The 6,659-nt window shown below is 45.3% G+C and overlaps 1 pseudogene; it reads right to left on the reverse strand.

The window, feature by feature from the left end:
• Positions 1–6,149: 6,149 nt before the first annotated feature.
• Positions 6,150–6,311, reverse strand: LOC147731733 (thymosin beta-15A homolog pseudogene; annotated as a pseudogene).
• Positions 6,312–6,659: the final 348 nt, after the last annotated feature.

A 6,659-nucleotide genomic window follows, 5' to 3' on the forward strand; every position in this document is an offset into this window, starting at 1 on the left:
CTTCCAGGATATACGATTCTTCCAGGTGTTTGAGGGCGCGACAGTCTCCCCCAAGCATCCACTTAGCTGTGGGGTGCCCCAGGGCTCCTCCCTAAGCCCCACTCTTTTTAACGCCTATATGGAACCTCTAGAAAGGATAGTCCATCCCTTTGGTGTGCGTATTGTTACATACGCCGACGACACCAAATTGGTGGTCTCTCTCGACCACTCTGAGGGATCGTCCACCACCTTTGGTCCCTGTCTAGAGGCTGTCGCCAGGTGGATGCAATCTTCCTGTCTTAAACTTAACGGGGAGAAAACAGACATTATGCTGTTGGGCAACCCTCCTCCGTCTGCCCTAGCATCCATCTGGCCCCCATGTCTTGGTCCGCCTCCCCCTCCCAAATCCCAGATACAGAGCCTCGGAATTTGTCTGGACAAAGCACTTCATTTTTCGGTCCAAGCCACCAAAACTGTCTCCACATGTATTGGGCTGATGAAAATGCTTCGCAAAGTGCTCCCTTTGCTCCCATTCCAGGCTAGGAGGATCATGGTCCAGGCCCTGATACTCTCCCGCCTGGATTATGGAAATGCCCTATAGATAGGAGCCCCGGCAGCAGTGACCTATAGGCTCCAAGTTACGCAATACTGTGCCGCTCGACTACTGTATAACATCCCCCGCTGGCAGTCAGCCAAGAAAGCTCTTAAAGAACTTCACTGGCTCCCAGTAGCGGCCAGAGTGCAGTTTAAGGCCATGTGTATTGTGCACAAATCTTTTCATCGCACCGGCCCGGCAATTCTTCACCCCATAGCCACACCTTATGCACCATCCAGAGCCCTGCGCTCTAGTTCATTGCAGCTTTCAACCACTACTAAAATCAACAAAGCTCGCTAGGCCGGTCGCTCCTTCTCCCATACTGCGGCCAAGCTTTGGAATTCTCTCCCTCTTTCCCTTCGAGAGAACAATAACCGTATGTCCTTCAGAAAGGCCTTAAAAACGCACTTGTTTGCAAAAGCGTGTTGATCCACCCTGAACTCGCCACAAGCAATCAGTCAAAAGCGCTGCGAGGCCTCCGGGTAGTTACGCGCTATGTAAGTGCAATTTTTCATTTCATTTCATTTCCCCATGAGGATATTACAAGTTAAATAAGGCTGTGGTTTATTTCCCAATGTACTCCCATTGACCGCATCATTACTGGGCCTAGATTTACTTAAAGCGATGTCTCTGGCTAAACTAATAGGGGATCTAAATTTCTTTAAGCACTGTTTCAAACCAGGTTTAGGCATTGGGGAAGCAGGAGTTAAACTAAGAATGAAACTGCCAATTGCACATAAAAAAGACCTAAAAAACGTGGATTGTACTTTTAGATTGCAAAAGATTTCTGTTCTCAGAGCAGCCCTAAGAGTACCCTCTTCCCCCAAGAAGGTGAGATTCCCCACCTAAGAACTGCTGCCTGGGCTAAAATAAAGGAAGAGACTAATCCAAATTCAAGGCGCAGAACGTGTGGGGCAGCCAAAGAATTTAAATTACAGATTTGGCGCATAATTCGTCCTTCTGCCTTTTCAAACATTTGCCAATGACTCATGTCCACCACCTCGGCAGCATATATTAATGAGAGTGGGATTTTAACCTTAAAAACAGATAAGACATCGCTAAAATGGCATCTCCCGCAGGTTTTATAGAATCTATTTAACGCACTTGCCTGGGAGACAGCTTTACCAACGCAGTGTTTAGTATGCTCCAAATCTCGACCTGTTTTGGAAAAAACTTTCCCTAAATATACATAAGAGTCCACCAATTCCATTTTTTCAGAACCAAGCATCCATCTGAAACATCTCTTGATTCTGAGCCCCTTCTTACGAAAAACCAAGATCTTGCTTTTTGCAATGTTAGTTTAAAAAAAATTAACCTCTGCATATTTTATTTAGAAATATATAGACTACTTACGGTGTGCGGTCAGTGAGACCACAACTACAACTATTCTGTGCAAGGCAATTAGCGTCATGTCACACAGTGGAGGCTTCAGATTGAAGTCATTATGTGAAAGTGTGCAAGTATTGCCTGCACACACATGTAAGGGGGAGTATGGATGGTGCAATTCCATTGTTAGCATGAGTGCCATTTGCATCCAAGGGCAATATCCTGCCGGACTGTGACAGTGTCATCATTTGTGGACACCTTGACCTAGGGGTGGGCGGCCAGCTACGCTCCGTGCACGGAGTGTGCGTAGTGCCGCCTACTCCGCATTTTGCGGAGCGGGCGTAGCCAGGCGGCACTACGCACGCTCCGCAGACGGAGCGTAGCTGGCCGCCACCCGCCTCCCTCCCGCCCTCCCTAAATACTTTCAATTAAAGGAATCAAATAATTTAAAATGCACTTACCTTGCCCGCCGCTGCCCGCCGCGTCCCCGGGGCTCGCTATCTTCCGTCTTCTTTACTAATGCGCATGCGCGGGCGGCCGCGCATGCGCATTTTTTCGTGAGAAATGCGCATGCGCGGCCGCCCGCGCATGCGCATTAGTAAAGAAGACGGAAGATAGCGAGCCCCAGGGACGCAGCGGGCAGCGGCGGGCAAGGTAAGTGCGTTTTAAATTATTTGACTCCTTTAATTTAAAAAATTTAGGGAGGGCGGGAGGAAGGCGGGTGGCGGGGCTGGCGGCCAGTGGTGTTTGCGTAGTGGGGCTACGCGGAGTGCGGAGGTGGGCGTAGTTTCTCGCCCACTTCGCGTAGCTCCGCGAAGCCCCACTCCGCCAACTCCGCCCAGGGTTACCTTGACCCTTTTCCATGGTGACTGTGGTATGGTAGGTCACTATGCATACCTTGGTGTGTCCTCCAGTATATAGCTGTGTCACATGGCCCAAGGGGACATTGTTGTTTTCTCTAAGTTAGCTTGAGCACACTGCAGCTTGCCTGCTGCTTTGCGCATGTTACTACACAACTTTATTTTTGCAACAATTTCTATGGCTGTTTTCACATGAGAAGTCATCGCTGTGTTCACTCTCTGCAATTTCCTAGGATTTTGCGTGAACATTGTGAGCAAGGTCGACCAACAATGTTATTTGTTATTTTGTTCTGGCCAGACCTTAGCCCTTAGACAAAACATACTGACGAAGCTGTTGTTTGGACAACTTTCTTTGGTCTTATTAGAATACAGGAATAGGTAGCACACACTTGGAGAGAGACCTTTCCAGGGAGAAGAGTGAGGCAGCACCTATGATGTAGATCTATCATCTATAGGCTGAGGTATGGGGTCTGCTAACAAAGCCCAGATATCTTCTACTATATAATAATACTGCTTTTTAGCAAGGGGGAGGGAGGTTCGGCTCTATTGTCTTTTCATTATGACACCTCCCTTTATGATTTATGGACTAGCTGCTATGCTGATTGTATTTGTACTATGCATTTTCTTGGTTGTTATGGCACGTATACTGCATGTTAGGGCATGCTAGTTAAAATAACTATTTTTAACAGTTTTGTGTCTCTGTCAGATCTTATTGTGGACAAGTACAAGAGTGAGAGCGAAAGGGTGAGTCTTGTTACAGCGATTCCTGGGAGATTTGGGAGTGTTGTGTTCTAGGGTGTCTAATCATTTGTTTCTCTTTGAGTGAGTAGGAGAGCGAGTGAAACACTATAGCTAGTTGGTCCTGGGTTTGTGGGTACTAAGGTGGTAGGAGGACCCTGTCCCTCTACACCAAGGTCCTATAATCCTGCTCAGAGTTCTGTGTTTGTGCAGAATCTCTGCAACAGCTGACAGTATGGCTACATAAATGACTCCATATCTACACTATGCAACAAGATGGTGTTGCTAGTGCATTGCAGTGGGTGTACACATGCAACGCTGTGGTACTGTCAAAGTATGATATGTACATTTTGTATATGTTAATTGATGCAAGTTACATGTGGGTATGTTTTTTCAGTGGCATATGTAGACTGTAGTTTTGGGAGTGTGTTCCCATTCACATCATATGTGGAACACTGCAAAATCATCATAAAATGTGTAGCCTCTACCCTCAGCCACAAGAATGAGGCACAACACACGCCTCAGTCAGGTGAGGTACACACAAAGGAGAAATCTAACTCACAAAGAAATGGTAATATTACGCAAATTGGCTACCAACAAACATCCTACCAGCAGATAAGGGCTGAGCGTTGGTTGTTTTAAATACAACCCATTATGACCTAAAAGTAAACCAACATGTTCAGGACACCGACACCTACATCACATTGGAAACCAACCCCACGAAGGAGTTTCAATCCCTACTATCACACATTCTTAAAAAGGCTAAAGATTTAGGTTGGATTGATGAACAGACATGTAAGTTTCTCACATCAGAACATCCTAAAAGACCTTACATATAAATGCTGCCAAAGATGCATAAAAACCCAGTGGAACCACCATTCGGCACCATCGTGGCTGGATGTGGGTCCATACATGAGCCTCGTGGAAGATTTTAGATCACCATTTACAAACTTTGGTACAGCAGTGGTCTTTGTATGTTCAACATACTACTGACTGCCTTAAGAAATTACAAGCAAGGGATTTTTGCCTATGCCTCCAAATTTCAAATTGAACACTGGATAAACAAAACTTTATTAGTTTACCCTGACATTGATTTATGTCTTTTGATTATCACTCGGTTGTAGAAAAATGTTTTTTCTTACACAAACAAAACAAAGATCGCCTTCAACTTCATGTCTGGCCATATACAGTTGCTGCTACAGTAGCACAATTAGACCTGGGCAAAGGAGGGAAGAGCCTCACAAGCGACACAGTATCATGGAATGACTGGAGTGTCAGAACCAGATCACAAAACAAAAATCAGTTGAGTCTCACATAGGTAGAAGCTGGACTTTGGATCCAGAATATAACCAGAAGTAAAAAGGACATTTGATTTAGTTACAGATCTTACAACATCTCATGGAGCAGGGGGAATTGTAAGCAGAGTCACAAAGGTGATGATGCACTATTACTCAGAAAGGGGCTGGTTGATCAAGGTCACAGAGGTGACCAATCACTGATTTATTGCATTGTGATCAGTGTTACACAGGAGGCTGCCTTGCGTGTATACCTTCTCAGTAGAACAGTATTAGTCTCTTGAAATCCTCCAGAGTAAGAGCCTCCATACCTGCAAGCAACTCGACTGGCAACACCAGGGGCCTTATTTATGAAGGTCTTGCGCCGCCGGTGCGTCACTTTTAAAATGGGAAAAAGTGACGCACCAGTGGAGCAAGTCCTTCATAAATGAGGCCCCAGACTTCGACCCCCGAAAAGAGGATGATGAGGTGCATTTGAGGCTGGATGAACGCACAAATGCAGCCCTCTAGATGTACCACAGAACATTTTCTGAAAGGCATGTACACAATTGGTTGCTGCAAAGAAAGCAGCACTCCTGAGTGGTTTGCCATAGCTTCACCACTGCCTGTAAGGTTAATGACTTGGCAATGGCCACCTCTTCCCTAGCCACACTCGACTTGTCTATGCACATCTCTACACAACCAGGATTGGCAATATGCATCTCTTCTGTTTCCGTGGTGGGCTTGTCCATGCCCATCAGTTCTGCATCCACGCATGTCTTGGACAGTTCCATCTATGCTTTGTCCTCATCATACCAAGGAAATATACACCTTCAGTACCTTCAGTAGGCAATCTGGCTATACAACAGTCTATGTCCACTCACTTGGATTCATCAAGCCAACTTTATCCACACCAGGAAACCATGTTCAGGTATTTAGTATCTGCATTAGGCGTATCTTCTCCATCCACAATAAGATGTTTAGTTCTTGTGCTTTCAGCTGCTCCATAAGCCTAGCCATGCCATCACAAACTCAACCAGTACTCCAAAAAGTATATTTATTTCTTATAATACATTTTTGAACAAAGACAAAAACTCAATGAACACACAACATAAGCAGATCCCTTTCCAAAGGCCCCACATGTTAAAGCTTGCCATCCTTTGGCTAAAGCCTCATTCTCCATTGAGGCTTGCTGCATACAAGAGTAGCAGACAGCTGTGGGTGGGTTATAATCAATGGGGTAAAGGGTTCATCTTTCAAAGCAGCAGGTGTGTTGGAATACAAACAGGCAGTTATTGGTTTGTGCTGCATGTATATACACAATTTCAAACTAAAGATGTTAATGTATTCACAGCAAATGAAAGCAGAGTATGTTCTTCATGCTAGTTCTGCGGTTTCCTTTGAAGGCAGAGTATTCTTCTCCTTTGTGGAAGTCTTCTTTAACTGCTTGTGGTCAAATTTCTCGACCTCTGACATATCAGGCTTGTCATACATTTTGGCTGATCTGGACACACTCCGCAACAACACCGAGAAACAGCTTACAAGATCCCAAATACAGGACTCTGAATGCCATTGTTTTAGCTGACCTACAGATGGCCTTAATGTAGCCCTGTGTCCTGCATTCTTATCATGCCTGACACGGCCCATACATTCTTTACAATCAACAGTCTATACAAGGGCACTGTTATGCATACCCTCAATATGCCTGCCCCTGCCCAATCCTTCTGCAGACGCAGACATGACCGTTCCACTTGCTCTTCCAGAACTGAACTATTCTTGGTCATGTTAAAGTTTTTGCAAAGTTTTTGCAAAGCTTACTATGAAAATGCCCCACTCGCAACACGTCGGCTACATGATCACTTAACAATAAATGTATAAATAAGAAAG

This window comes from Lissotriton vulgaris, chromosome 2_1 (assembly GCF_964263255.1).
Source record: "Lissotriton vulgaris chromosome 2_1, aLisVul1.2, whole genome shotgun sequence".
NCBI classification, from domain to species: Eukaryota; Metazoa; Chordata; class Amphibia; order Caudata; family Salamandridae; genus Lissotriton; species Lissotriton vulgaris.